The sequence below is a fragment of the Papio anubis genome, chromosome 8, assembly GCF_008728515.1.
Source record: "Papio anubis isolate 15944 chromosome 8, Panubis1.0, whole genome shotgun sequence".
In the NCBI taxonomy this organism is placed as follows: domain Eukaryota; kingdom Metazoa; phylum Chordata; class Mammalia; order Primates; family Cercopithecidae; genus Papio; species Papio anubis.
The window spans coordinates 14,867,679-14,883,138 of record NC_044983.1 but is presented as its reverse complement, the minus strand read 5'-3'; the positions used below and the strand labels follow the sequence as shown (position 1 = coordinate 14,883,138).

The window sequence follows — 15,460 nt, the reverse complement described above, 5'->3', positions numbered from 1 at the left end:
GACTACAGGTATGCACCAGCATATCTGGCTAATTTAAAAAATATTTTTTTTGTAGAGACAAGGTCTTGCTGCGTTGCCCAGGCTAGCCTTGAACTCCTGGACTTAAGCAATCCTTCCACCTCCACCTTCCAAAGTGCTAGGACTACAGGTGTGAACCACTGTGCCAAACCTTTGGCCACTTTTTAATTGGGTTGTTTACCATCTTACCATCTTAACTATGGAGTTGTAAGAGTTTTTCTTTTTACACTTTAGATACAAGTTTATTATTGGAGATATGATTTTCAAACATTTCTTCTAGTCCATGGCTTGTCTTTTTACTTTCTTGATTGTATATTTTGAAGTGAAAAGGTTTTGAATTTCAGTGACGCCTATTAATGTTTTTATTTATTTCCTGTGTGTTTACTTTTGTAAAATTATTACATAATCTAAGATCACTACTCCTATGTTTTCTGCTAAGAGTTTTATAGTTTAATTTAATTCTTACTTGTAAGTATACAACATAGTTCAAGTTACTCTTTGTGTATGGTGTGAGGTAAGAGTTCAAGTTCATTACTCTGCATGTAGGTATCTAATTGTCCCAGCACCATTTGGTGATAAAATAATTCTTTCCTCTGTTTAAAGGTATTAGTACCTTTGTCCAGAGAGACTTTCTTGCTTTGAATAATTCTCATAGCAAATCAATACACATAAATCTGGCTACTATATACTATAGTCAGTATCCTCATCGTGTTCACAAAGAAACTGAAAGGCAATGCTAAATCTATAAATTTCTGATGTATAAGATACTGTACTATTGTGCTAAGTCCTTGATAGTATACAGGGCATATCTAAATACAGGGCAGTGGCTATAGACGTTAACCAAATAATAACATATGCGTGGTTATGAACTGTAAGTGCTGATATTATTTTTGTTTCTAAAAACAGTAATTCAATAGTAAAGCTATTATCAATTATACTTTTTTTATAGTACTGGAATATAATTCTAATTGATTTTATAAATTTAGACTTGGAAAATGTTGTCATAGTCATATTAATAGTTTTAGTTGTGTTGGTTGTAAAAAGAAGCTGCATAATAAAAGTCTAAAAATTCAGTGGAGATGGAATTTATTCCTTAGATTCCATTGAGCACTGAGCTGAGCATTGGGCATTTATCATATTCTTTTGCAAATGTTTGCATTTTAATTTTCCTTTGAGGGTTAAAGCTGAGACAGATTTTGTTCTTGTGTCTCTGAGTAAGTCACTTAACTCTTTGTGCCTCAGTGTTCCTTTCACTTAAATGGTGCTATGAATCTCATACGATTCTTGTGAGGATTAAATACATTAATCCATATAAAATATTGAAAACGGTGCTTGATGCATAGTAAGCGTTGACTACTATCCATCACTTGAATGTAAGCCGTTTGAGGGCAGAGATTGTTACTTTAATTCACTAATATATTCTAGTCCCTTAAACACATACCTGACACATATCTGGTGTTTAAAAACTGTAGAATGAATTATGTAAGACATAAAATGCTGGTTTCTAATAGGGAAAATTGTGGGAATTTCATTAGACTTATGCTAATGGGCTCATCATGCCATTGAAAATCTCTTCCCAATTCTCTCTCTCTCTCTCTCTTTTTTTTTTTTAGCAATGGAGTTTCACTGTGTTGCCCAGGCTGGAGTGCAGTGGTGGGATCTTGGCTCACTGAAAGCTCTGCCTCCCGGGTTGAAGGGATTCTCCTGCCTCAGCCTCCCAAGTAGCTGGGATTACAGGTGCTTGCCACCACGCCAGGCAATTTTTGTATTTTTAGTAGAGACAGGGTTTCACCACGTTGGCCAGATTGGTCTCAAACTCCTGATCTCTGGTGATCCACCCGCCTCAGCCTCCCAAAGTGCTGGGTTTACACACGTCAGCCACCCATTCTTTACCTGTTACCTGTTTACCTTTACACAAGAGTGTATGATGTGCAAATAGGGTGCACCAGATTGGAGTTACTTTTGTAAACCCTTGATTTGGAGCAATGTTATATAAGGGAATGGGCAGTTTTACAGAGACTTATGAACTAAATTGAGATATGTGTAGAGTAAGTCATAAATAAAATTGGAAAACAATCCTGTTCTCACAACATACCCACTTAAAGAATTGAAACAATTTGGAGAAAAACCCTGGCAGAACTACCAGATGGTAGTGAGGACTGTGAAGTGAAAGTGTGGCAGAAAAGATGAGTTGGAATGAAAACACCTCTTGGTGTTTGCAAAGTTCCCTACACATGTATTGAATTTCCAATAACATTTAGGATGTTTTGAGAGATGAAGAATCCGTTTCTAGAAATAAATTTAAATTTGAATCCCATAGTCAGAGATGCCTTGGAAACTCTCATTGTTTACTACCTGGAGCTGCATATTGTCAAGTCTAGATTCTATCAAGTGAAGATTCTTTAAAAGCAAAGAGAAATTTGATCACTATGGGGAGTAGGTAAAGTCAGTTGCTGAAATGAATAGGAAATGGACACAGTTTCAAAGAGAAAGTGAGAGTATCCGAGTTGGCTCTTTCAATATTCTTCTTGACAGATGTACCATCTTCCAGCTTCTTTTCTCGAGTGAGTTAAGGAAGCCAGTCTTAACAAAGAAGGACTCTCATGTGTCTCCCTGTATGGAAGACAGTGCCTCTAATTGCATTTCGTTACTCTTAAAAGCCCTTGTTCTTGTGGTTTGAGCTCTTGTGGTTTTCAGGAAAAAGTTTGAGGAAAGCAAATATATTTATTTTTGGAAACCAAAGAGGCTGATGCCATTAAAATGTGTCCAGTACATCTTTTTAAATTGAAATATAATGTTAAATGTCTCTGGAGCAAGTGACTTAATAATGCAAGGTGTTTCTTTGCAATCTGGGTTAGTTCTCTTAATTTATCTTAATGTTTTCCTGTTATTTCAATGGGTTTGTTTTGATCTAAATCTGTATATATTGATTTAAGCTTTGATTTGTTTTGAGAGAAGAACAGTTCTTGTTCAGATCAATTCTGTGGATTTATCCTGCATAGGAAGGAAGTGGATGACAGGTATGGCTGAGGTTTTCCTAGGAAATTCAGTACTTGCCATATTGGGCACTGACTGGGAGGAGATGAGGATCATGGATCTAGTTTTTATAAAATCAAACCAAGCCAAACCAAGTGAAACAAAGGAATAAGGGAAAGCCGAGAAGTTGCCAAGCAACCAGAATTTGGAATTCTTGTTTCAGTCGGAGAAGAGTTCATGAATTCAGTATCATGATAATAAGATAATGCTACATCGTACCCGTGTGAGTACTTTAAGCTGTGGAAGATTTCTCACCTACGTTATCACAGGTGATCCTCAGAACACTGTTAGGGTAATGGCAGGGCAAGGTGTGCCTTTATTAAAACCATTTTGTCAATAGTGAAACTGGGTGTATTAATTTCCTAGGGATGCCATAACAAATGTCCACAAACTTCGTGGCTTCAAACAACAGAACGTTATTCGCTTATAGTTCTGGAAGCTAGAAGTCAGAAAGCCAGTCAGCAGGGCTGTGTTCCTTCTGGAGGCTCTACGGTGTCAGTCCCCAACCTTTTTGGCACAAGGAATCTGTTTCATAGAAGACAGTTTTTCCATGGACAGAGGATGGGGATGGTTTTGGAAGGATTCAAGCACCTTAAATTTATTGTGCACTTTATTTCTATTATTATTACATTGTAATATATAATGAAATAACTGTACAACTAATCATAATGAAGAATAGTGGGAGCCCTAAGCTTGTTCCTACAACTAGACGACCCCATCTGCAGGTGACGGGAGGCAGTGACAGATCATCAGGCATTAGATTCTCATAAAGAGTGTGGACCCTAGATCCCCTGCATGCGCAGTTCACAATAGAAATTGTGCTCCTATGAGAATCTACGAAGAATTCTGCTGCTGATCTGACAGGAGGCGGAGTTCAGGGGGTAATGCAAGCAATGGGAATGGCTGTACATACAGATGAAGCTTTGCTTGCTTACCCACCTCTCATTTCCTGTTGTGCAACCCAGTTCCTAACAGGTGGCAGACCAGTGCTGTCCATGGCATGGGGACTAGGGACCCCTGCTCTAGGGGAGTATTCATTTCTTGTCTCTTCTGGCTTCTGGTGGCTGCTGGCATTCCTTGCTTTGTGGCCACATCCCTCCCATTTCTGCCTCTGTGACCACATTGCTTCTCTTATATGGTGTCTTCTCCACATCTGTGTCTCAAATCTCCCTCTACCTTTCTCTTATAAGGACAGTTGTCATTGGCTTTAGGACCCACTCAGATAGCCCAGAATGATCTCTTCATCTCAGGATACCTGTGTGCTTTCAATGGTTTGCTGTCCCATGTATGTTAAAGAAAAATGAAATGGTCTCAGCTGGGCATGGTGGCTCATGCCTGTAATCCTAGCACTTTGGGAAGCTGAGGCAGGTGGATCACAAGGTCAGGAGTTCAAGACCAACCTGGCCAATATGGTGAAACCACATCTCTACTAAAAATACAAAAATTGGACAGGCGTGGTGGCAGGTGCCTGTAGTCCCAGCTACTGGGGAGGCTGAGGCAGGAGAATTGCTTGAACCTGGGAAGCAGAGGTGGCAGTGAGCCAGGATCATGCCATGGCACTCCAGCCTCGATGACAGAGTGAGGTTTTGTCTCAAAAGAAAAAGAAAGAAAGAAAAATGAAATGGTCTCATTTCAAGAAAATTAAGACCTTAAAATTAAGAGTATACAGCTGAATTAATAAAAATGAGTGAGTGACTGTTAAATTCAAGGGTCAAGAGGTCTTATATATTTGGGATTCATCATATTAAACAAAATGAAACAGACTTTTAAATTACAAATGTGTCAAAGTCCTTAGTATATTTCTGTGTATTTTGAATTTCCAAGGTGAGTGTAATGTTTCCCAAAATTAGATGAAAAAGAGAATTCCTTTTTGTCAGACTTCGGGGACTAGTGGGCTTCAAAAAACACTTTAGGAAAACAGTACATTTCCTGCTTGACAAAGAGAAATTTAGCTCAATTACAGTGAATGGCCCAGGAGAAGAGTTATACAGGTAGCTATCATTTATTGAGTATTTACTATGAGTTAGGTACATATTAAGTGCTTTAGATGCATTAACGTTTAATCTTTACAACATACTTTTTGAGGTAGGTTCTATTATAATTATTTTACAACTGGGGAAACTGAGGCAAAAAGATTTACACAGCTTGTCCAGATTTACACGGCTAGTAAGTGGTTGAGTTTGGATCCTAATCAAGGTAACCTTCTTAATCAAACCTGCTATCATAACCACTGTATTATTCTAATATTAAAATATTCTAACAAAGCAGCTCTAGTGTAACCAAGAAGTTAATAAATAAATATGAATACATATGCATATCATGTATATATTTTTTCAGTCTCAAGACTTTGGAAAGGGGTACTTGGGCTACTTTGGTCTGTATTCAGTGCCAGGGAAGTGAGGCTCGCTGTCCAATCCATCTGTCATTGTTTCTTTCATTTAGGGTTCTGAGAAGCAGTGAAGCTAATGTTCTGAAGGAGACAAAGAAGTATGTTGCTGTGTTCCCAAGACAAATATCAAAGACGTTTCAGTCCTCAGGTAATTTACTAGATCTGCTTCTAGAACTATTTACTTCGAAGCTTCAGTAAAAATGAGAGAGATGCCAAATGGTGTTTAGTTTAGCAGACAGACATCTGGGCCCTTCTCCTGGATCTGGCCTTGCTGACAGGAAATTTCTCCTGACAATTGCAGGGCTTTGGTGAGGTGGAAGAAATTTGTCTTCTCTGAAGATAAAATTCCAAATTATTATTTTTTGAATAGTCTCCATTAAATTTTCTGTAGTGCACTGAAAGCTTGTCCTTGCAGTTAACAACTACTGCCATCGCTCCACATTTACTTTAGGAATGAAGGCTGAATTATTTAAGAATGAAGAAGGGATTACTAGATAGAACAAGACTGCAGAGCCCTATTTCATGGGGTGGCATTAACCTCAGAGGATCAAATCAGTGATTGTTAGCAAAGTGCTTCAAACAGTGACTGCCACACAGAAGGGCTTGCTTACTAACTCAATAAATTAAAACAAAACTGAGGGAGAATGTGCCTTCTCTGGGGATAGTCCTGGGACTTCTGAGAAAATCCTAAAGGACTCAGCTATTGCCCTCAAAGCAGGAATTTGCAAGTGAGCTGAGCTCAACATGCAATATGTAGTGATTTCTAACTTTTTAAGCCTTGGTGGTTTGGAAGAGTAACAAATGCTTCCAAATGATGTGTAGTTTCCGTCCAGATGGCAGAAGGAAGGGCCATCAAATCTGCCAGGATCCCCAGGAAATATAGTGAGATATTATTATCATTGTTTTCCAGACATGGAAATTGAGTCTCAAAGAGGTTAGGTTTCTTGCTCAGGTTAACTCAGAGTGAGGATTTAAGCCCACACTTCTCTCAAGCCCACATCAAGATGCTTCCACGGCACTACTCAAGGCAACCAGGCATGACCAGTAGTCTCATTAGAACAAGTATGTATGTATATATGCATTTCTACTTCTCTTTTTGATCTTATGGAACTCTGTTCCTCGTGAGACAATAATTCTTGTTGCATGCTTTAAATTGACAAAGTTCCCTTCACTGAACTAATACTTTCCACGGTGGACTCAGAGAGATTATGGAGTGCTTATTAGGTGATATGAGACCTAGGAGAAGCTGTTATATGCTTTCGGAAAATGGGAATTTGTATCTTCTTTATAAAAAATAACTGGTTGAGTCAGGAAATAATTTAAAAGTTTGGTCGTATCTGATCAACGTTCACTCATTTGGTAAACCTTTTTTGAAAGCAGACTTTCATGTGAGAGCTCTACTGGGCTTGGGGAATATAAAAATCAGAAACACATGCATCTTGTAATGAGCTCACAACGTAGTGTATACACAATCTAATTGTATAACTTTGTTATTCAAGGCATTAAATATTGCAAAAGAAACAAAAACGATTAACCACTGAGCTAATGTGTTCCACCAAAAATTAATCTGTTTCAGCAAAAAGTTTTGTGTATGCATACAAATATAGACACATAAAGGTAGGTATAGGTATTTGCAATCACTTTCTCTCTTATGTATGCCAAAGTCTAGCCATAATGAGTAGCAAAAGGCTAGGATAATTTATATTAGAAATAAAAAAAAAAAAGAAATGAGATCAAAATACTAATAAAAAGGTGACAAAATACATTCAATTAAACTAAATTGTACTTACACTATAATGACTACTAGCTACTATTTGTGGAACAGCTAGCTATCTGGGTCAGAAGCCATGTATTTTTAATACTATGTCTCATTTATTTACTTATTATGGGGTATTTTTCACGTTACAACCCAACGATATGTTTCACTTGCTGTCTGTGACTGGCAGTACAGTAATCCAAGTACCATGAGCTGTTATGTTTTCATCCTCATTAGACAATGTTCATGAAACACGTAGCCAGCATAAGCATCTTATCCTTCTCTCTTCACTCACTGAAAATACATATTGGATATCTGCTATTAACTGTACCATACATCTCCTAATATTTTCTTAAGACTTAAATTTCGGGGAACCAGAGGTAAAATACGGTAAAAAGCCCACATTCTGCTTCTCATTTAAAAAACTCCAAAGCTTGGTTTATATGTTCTAATTTTGTAGATGGTATGAAAACTGCTTTGTGATTAATTTTGAAATTGCACATATCACGAGAAGATGATTATTTCTAGAGACCTTACGCCTAAATGTGCTTTAGAATAACACACTAAATAACAGGAATTACAATGATGAGGTGAAATCATTACCTCATTTTAATCTTTCTACGCCTGTCCTTTAGTTCCTAAAACTGATTTTTTTTTTCCTATTTAGTTCTTTGAATCTATTTTTGCTTTAGCATAATGAATAACTTTTATTTTCTGCAACTGCTGGAGCCTATACCTTATTCTTCAAGATAAGTGGCTAAGAAATGAGTGCTGTGGGCTCTGATTTTTCAGAAAAAAACATTCAGGATGAATCTGTAGAATCAACTGTGTCTTTTGTGTCTGTTATTTTTCACTGAGGGCAAATGGATCTACCTCACCCTCAGACCCCCATCAGGCAAGTTTGCCTTTCCTTTTCCCATCCGCAAGACAAATTAAGAATGCTGAAACCTTTCACTCATAACAAAACAGTGATAAAGCAGGTAACAAGACCTCACATTAATCAGGTCTTTCAAAGAAGAGGCCGCAACCTGCACCCTTTGTCTAGCCTGCTGGTAGGTGGGTTTTTTTCAGACTCTTTTTAGGGGCCTAGCATTCTTTAGTTCGGCAGCACATTCTCCTTGGAAATGTTTCACTTTTCAGACAGCCTCTGTGTTGATCAAAAAACCCAGAGAGCCACTACAGAAACCTGAACTTCTAATGATCTTCTTTTATATTTTCTTACAATGGACAATGGCTCTCTCAATGCTAATGGCAACCGTACACAGGCAACAATGCAAAGAGATGGAGGGTGGAGAGAGTAGCCACTATCACAAGATGTGCTGTATCATCTTGGCGGAAAAAAAAATCCCGTTTTCTGTAGCCAAACTGTTGCTATCTCTTGTTGAAAATATTCAAGGTTCCTGCAAACCAATGCTAAGAGGAGAAAAGATGAGAGTAGATGAGTAATTTTCTTCTCAGGAGGAAAACATTACCTTCAGTTAAATGGTAATAGACCAGTTTTCTTGTATTGTAATCTTTTTCACTAACGTCACAAAAATAGCATAATTTCTCCCTTAACTTCCTTCATGGCAGCCTTCGACCTGTTGTTTCCAGGCTAAATTGTGCGTACGCTGTACATACAATTACGTTGAGTCAAGCACGCCCTCTACTGATCAATAAAAATATTACCGAACAGGATTCACCGGAATACTGAACTCACAAAGGAAAGATATTTTGGGCAGTTTTACTTGCGAGTGTGTTTTTCAAATATTGCAAACATTAGAAAATTGTAAAAATTTATATATTAGATTCATAGAAACATAATTACATTTAAATTAATTTTTAAAAATAATTTTAACTTGTACTACTAATATAAATTTACAAATTGCTAAGGGTTGATCAGAAAAGTTGAAATAAGTTCACTTCTCTTAAAGTTTTTTTTTGGGGGGGAGGGGAAGAACTAACATTTTAACAATACATGCAAATAAGTTATTGTTTTAAAGCAAGGGTTGGCAAACTTTTTCTGCAGTGAACCAGATAGTAAATATCCTAGGCTTCGCTGGACTGTAAGGTCTCTGTTGCAACTACTTAACTCTATTATTATTGTGCAAAAATAGCCATAGACAATATGTGAATGAGTGGGTGTGGCTGTGTTCCAATAAAACTTTATTTACACAGACAAACCAGGCTGGATTGATTTGGTCTATAAAACAGTGAACCTAAAGGTTTATTGAACCATAAAAGCATGTAAACACTCGCAAAGTGTTGCATTCTTTAAAATAAAAGTTACTCTGGAATAGGAGGCTGTAATTTTAGCTTGAAGGCTGACATGACTTCGAAACATTCTGAAACTTTTTCTTTTTGGTTAGTTCCCTAGCTCAACTTACAAATATTGTTAAAAATAATGAAAGGTTAGAACCCACGGGCCCTCAAAGATCATATATTGCAACTATCTAGTTTACAGATGAGGAAACTAAAGTCTTGAATTTCCTGCATGCTACTCCAGCCATCTACATTCTTTTCTGGATCAGCTGTCAATGACTTTTGGTTACTTTGATAAGTTAATGCATGGAATAATTTCACAAACTAGAAGGAATTAAACAAATATGACTGTTATTAACAAGTTAGGAAAAGACAATTACAGACATTTGTATTTTCTCACCCTTTGAAGATCATGTCTACGTGAATGATAAAACTACAGCAAGTCAACAACATCCCCCTCTCTTGTAACCACCACAAGTGTTAGCAATATTAACTCATACAGATATTTTGTGTATCATAATTTCATAGATTTTTGAAACTTTATTGGCAGCTGGATACAGAGATGAATGTAATTTCTCTTAGCGTTTGAGCAAAATTATGAATTATTTGTGTTGATGTGTGATAACCAAAGATAGAATCTTCACTGTTAAATTATGATTATTGTTATTATTATTAATTTTTTTAGATGAAGTCTCACTCTGTTGCCCAGGCTGGAGTGCAGCAGTGCGATCTTGGGCCACTGCAACCTCTGCCTCCCAGGTTTAAATGATTCTCATGCCTTAGTCTCCTGACTAGCTAGGATTACTGACTTGTGCCACCATGCCTGGTTAATTTGTGTAGTTTTGATAGAGATGAGGTTTTGCCATTTGCCCAGGCTGGTCTGGAACTCCTGGCCTCAAATGATCCTCCTGCCTCAGCCTCCCAAAGTGCTGGGATTACAGGCATGAGCCACTGTGACTGGCCTTACATTATTTTTTAATGCCAGATAACCAAACAAGGATGTGTTTTTTTCTGTTGGATTACTTTTGGCAAAGGATGTCATTATGTGAAGACACACCCCTGTGGCCACTACATATAAATAATTTCCTCAAACTTCATTCATTGCTGTATATTCTGACCAAACAGTGAATTTTAAATGTCTTTCAAATTAAAACTAACAATGAAGACTTAAATCAATTCAGTAATTACTCCTTTATTTAACATTCATTTCAAAATAGTTAGCTAAGGGCACTATGTCAAGTGGTGGTGATACAGTTCTGATCAATAAGGCCTACTTGGTTCTTGCTGTCGCTGAGCTTTCAGACGATGCAGAAGTTATTATTGATAGAGCCTGTCTTAGTCTGTTTTAATTGCTGTAACAAAATACCATAAACTGGATAGCTTATAAACAACAGAAATTTATTTTTCCCCTTTCTGGAAAAATACATTTTTTCCAGAATTTCTCCTACTGGGAAGTCTGAGATCAAGGTGCTGGCAGGTTGAGTGTCTGGTGAAGGCCCTTTCTCACAGATGGTGTCTTCTTGCTGTGTCTCACATGGTGGAAGGGGAGCGGCAGCTCTCTGAGGACCTTTTTCATCGGGGTACTAATTCCATTCAAGAAGGCTCTGCCGTCATGCCCTACCTCCCACCATCATCACATTGGTGAATAGGTTTCATCGTATGAATCTTGGCGGGGACACAAATATTCAAACCATAGCAGGTCATGAGCTCTGAGTTTGAAAACGAAAATGAGCGTGACATTTTTATTTTATGGTCAACTCATTAGTCTCATTTGTACTCTCACTCTATAAATCCCTTCACAGCAAACTTGCTCTCAAGGAATTTATAGAAAGTATAAACGAGAGTACTCAAATGACAATAATAATATAATAAGTATAAAATAAGAATAGTAATAATAGTAATTATATAATAATAAAATAATAAATATATTTATTAACCATAAACTGAGAATAATAATAAATAATAACTAAAAAGTCATCTAGAGAGGAGATTTATAGAATCCCAAAGAAGGCTTTGTCCCAGCATATTTGATCCAAGCCTTGAAGGCTAAATAGGATTTAACATGTAGAAATGAAGCAGGAGAGGAAAGAATAGACAAGTTCTTTTTGTTTATTTGTATATAGTTAAGGGTTAACAGTGCAATTTTGTTACATGGATATTTAATTTAGGGGTGCAGCCTGGGCTTTTAGTGTAACTGTCACTCCAACAGTGTGTATTGTTCCTATTAAGTAATTTCTCATTCTTCACCTCCTTCCCACCCCGCCACCCTTTTGAATCTCCAATGTCTATTATTCCACACTCCATGTCCATGTGTAGACATTGTTCAGCTCCCACTTCTAAGTGAGAACATACAGTATTTGTCTTTACGTTTCTGAGTTATTCTACTTAAGGTAATGGCCTCCAGTTCCATCCATGTTGCGGCAAAAGACAGGATTTCATTCTTTTTATACCACTGAAGTGTGTGTGTGTGCGCGCACACACACACACCACATTTTGTTTATCTCATCCATTGACGAACACATTTTTTTTTTTTTGAGATGGAGTCTTGCTCTGTCGCCCAGGCTGGAGTGCAGTGGCCCCATCTCTGCTCACTGCAAGCTCCGCCTCCCGGGTTCACAACATTCTCCTGTCTCAGCCTCCCGAGTAGCTGGGACTACAGCTGCCCGCCACCACACCCGGCTAATTTTTTTTATTTTAGTAGAGATGGGGTTTCACTGTGTTAGCCAGGATGGTCTCGATCTCCTGACCTCATGATCCGCCTGCCTTGGCCTCCCAAAGTGCTGGGATTACAGGCGTGAACCACTGTGCCCGGGCTGTTTCTGGTTTTTAAAAGAGATTCAAATTTAAAGGTCACTTAGAAGCCACTGGTTACTAAAGCAATGGAAATGATGCTTTTACCTTATTGCTTTAATGTTTTCATTTTAATAGGACTAAACTTTTCATCTGAGTCAAATTAGAGGTTTCTATGGAAGCCTTTGATATCGTAAATCCATATATGCTTTGATAAGAATTTTTTTAGTACTTAAGTTAGAAAGAAGTCCTTTAGGATGTTAGGACTTTGAACTCAGCAACTTTTTACCCCCTAAATGGGTTAGGAAGAAGGGCTAGATATGAGTTTGAAAGGAGTGCTTAAGATCATGGTATAGTGGAGATGTTTCCTATTTGTCAATAGGATGAAATAAAAAGAAAGGAAAAAAAGAATCCCTAAAGCTTCTCTGCAGTCTTTGTTAGTAAGAAATGACAATATTAATATCAATTTCAGAAAGTTGAGCTTATGAACATGTTGGAGTTTAGAAGGGTTGTACAGCATTCTCCAACTTTCCAGCTTGTATTTTCATTCTGAGATAAAATCTAACTAGATTTACTAATTTAATCTCTCATAATATTTTTTATCTTCCCATTTACAGAGCAGGAAAAGATTAATGGCTAGCCTAAAAGACTCCCATTTGAACTTAGAAGCTTAATATTCAGTTGAAAGAGGAAAAAAGCCTAATAAGAATGAGTGATATTTTGTAGAGATAAGATTCAGCAGCTCACTCCAAATTAAGGAAATAAGTCAATGTTTCACTGGAAAAAACAAAATACACAACAGGATTTTAAAAAATCAACAAGAAAATAGAGAAGAGAGTAACTTCATCCTTCCTAACTGCCCATAGTTTCCTCTCTCTACCTTCTCAGTCTCAGATAAAAGAAGAGCAGAGTGAGTGTGACCTTTCAGTACCCAGTCTTCATGCTGACCCTCTGAAGGTAAGACAACACTCTTAGATTGCAGATAAGATAAGAAGAGATTCAAAAAGAGCTCACACATGGGCAAAGAGAAGAGCTGCCATATCTAATATGAGCAAAATGAGAAGAAATAGGATAACAACTATGAGAAGTTCCTATCATTATTTAAAAAATGAAATAAATGACCTTCTCATGTGTAGTACTCCAAATGAGAACATGCCCTAGAAAGCAAAAGAAAAACATTCACAACTAATGCTTTGCATTTTTAAAGAAATTATAAAATGTATAGAATATATAAAACCATAACTCAAAGATGAAAAGATAACAGACAAGAGAATAGTATGGGAGAACTAGGGAAATGAATTGACTATAAAAAGACATAATATTGGAACTAATAAAAAATAGTGAGGTAGGCATTGTTCAAAATTAAACCATGACAGAGAGGCTGGAAATAACTCAGATAATGCAAAGAAAAAAGATAGAGCATGAAAGAATTTACAGAAAATATGGTCAATATAATAAAAAACCTCTTCTGGATTTAAAAAAAAACACACAGAAAAATATTCCAAGATATAGTGTAAAACAACCACCCCTACAACCCAGCTTTTCCACTATAAAGAAATCAGTAAGTTGTAACATCTGAAAATGGAAAGGTGCACCATGTTCCATGGCGATCAATATCAATCTATATAAGGCGAACTTACTGATTCTTAGGGATACTTAAATGTTCAGGATTCAAGAGAAAAAGTGAACTAAACACCAGACTGGTTTCAGAACTTTTCCATGCAAGCTTTCAGTGCCAGAGGACAGTGGAGGAATATTTAGACTGTTGAGAGAGAAAAAAAATTTGAATAAAAATATTGATACCTGGCTTATTTCAGTTAAGGTAGGAAGATTACAGATGGATGGTCTCGGAAATGCAAGGACCTACGGAATACAGCATCCATGAATTCTTCCTGGAAAAAGTACTTAATGTAGAAATCCAATCAATTAAGAGATGAATAAACATGTAGAACTTGGAGCTGTACTTGGAATTGAATTTAATCAGGGTTGATATTTTGTTAGATGAGTGTAAAGAAGAAAAAGTGGATGAAGGGGCTGAGGGTATGTGCGGTAGTCATTTTGATGGTAGGTCATGGGATCTAAGCAGGGTAAGGAGGGAAGGGAGGGCATGAGATGCATGTTGGAGCATAAAAAGGTGGCCAGCTCAGTGGATTGACAGATACAGTGAGTTTGACATTGCATTGAGTAATAGGAGTGAAGCTTACTGGAATTATTATAATTCCATATCCCTTCCATAATTCCAATGATCATAATTCCAACTTAATTGGAAGTCATCATAGGAAGTAATTATCAGAGAAGGGGGTGATCGAAACCCAGATATTGAAGATGGTGTAGTTGTTAGTGCAAGAGGCAGGATGTAGGAGAAAATTATGGAAAGCAAAGAGGTTAAGAAACTGGAGGGGCAAGATGTTGACTCTACAGGCATAGTGAGTTACCGAAATTGATGATAGCAGTTGAAAGTAAGTCATAGCTGAGTGCTACAGTTCTCAGCACATTAAGGGCGTCATGTTCTGATGGCATGTGCTCTGAATTATCAAGGGAGTTTTAAGAAATAGGGGGTAAGATGTTTGGATGTAGCAAGAAGGAAAAAGTCTGACATCTAATCTACCTTTAGGTTTGGTGGCACATATAGTATGGAGAAAAATCACTTCTACTTGAGAGAGTTACAGAATATCAGTGTTCCTAGAAGACAGACTGCGTTCATGAAGAAGGACGAATAATGCTCAAAGAAGAGGCTGAAGATATTATAGATTACACTGATGAATATGAGTTTCAGAGAAGGAATATAGGGGACTTGGGAGAGGTTGGGTATTGGATTTAGATTGTGGATGTACCAAGTGTTAGGAGGTTAAAAATCTGGTAGAGCAGTGTGTTTGATAAGATTGGATTGTTGAGGTGAGTGGAATGAAGGCATAATGTTGGGCTCTTGGGAGCAACGAGGGAACAGTGAATTATATGTTCCATATAATAGACTACTTTTTGTCACTGGCCTGTAAGTTACTTTACGGTGGTCAATGAGAATGCTGTAGGGGTTTGTAGGTGAGAGTGAGTAGGAAAGGTGGTTTTACCAAGAACACAGGCTGTTCTCTGGGCCTCTTTAAGTCTCATCTAAGGTGGTAAGACCAGAAGAAAACAGTATTACTTGTGCCACAACAGAACATTCCTTGTACAAAGCCAACATAAAAGCATTATCAAAACCTAAGACACACACACACCCCTATGACCAATCA

The 15,460-nt window shown here is 37.3% G+C and overlaps 1 long non-coding RNA gene across 5 annotated transcripts in view; it reads left to right on the top strand.

Annotated features, from left to right (window-relative positions):
• The first annotated feature begins 1,797 nt into the window (after positions 1-1,797).
• Positions 1,798-15,460, top strand: part of LOC103886655 — a 34,766-nt gene continuing 21,103 nt past the window's right edge. For 3 of the 5 annotated variants that reach the window (XR_002523712.2, XR_002523710.2, XR_002523711.2), the window contains exons 1-2: positions 1,798-3,323; positions 5,497-5,591. This is a non-coding gene — a long non-coding RNA (uncharacterized LOC103886655). Of the gene's footprint in view, positions 3,324-5,496; positions 5,592-13,118; positions 13,188-15,460 lie in introns of all 5 variants that reach the window. The other 2 variants (XR_002523713.2, XR_002523714.2) reach the window with 2 other exon arrangements.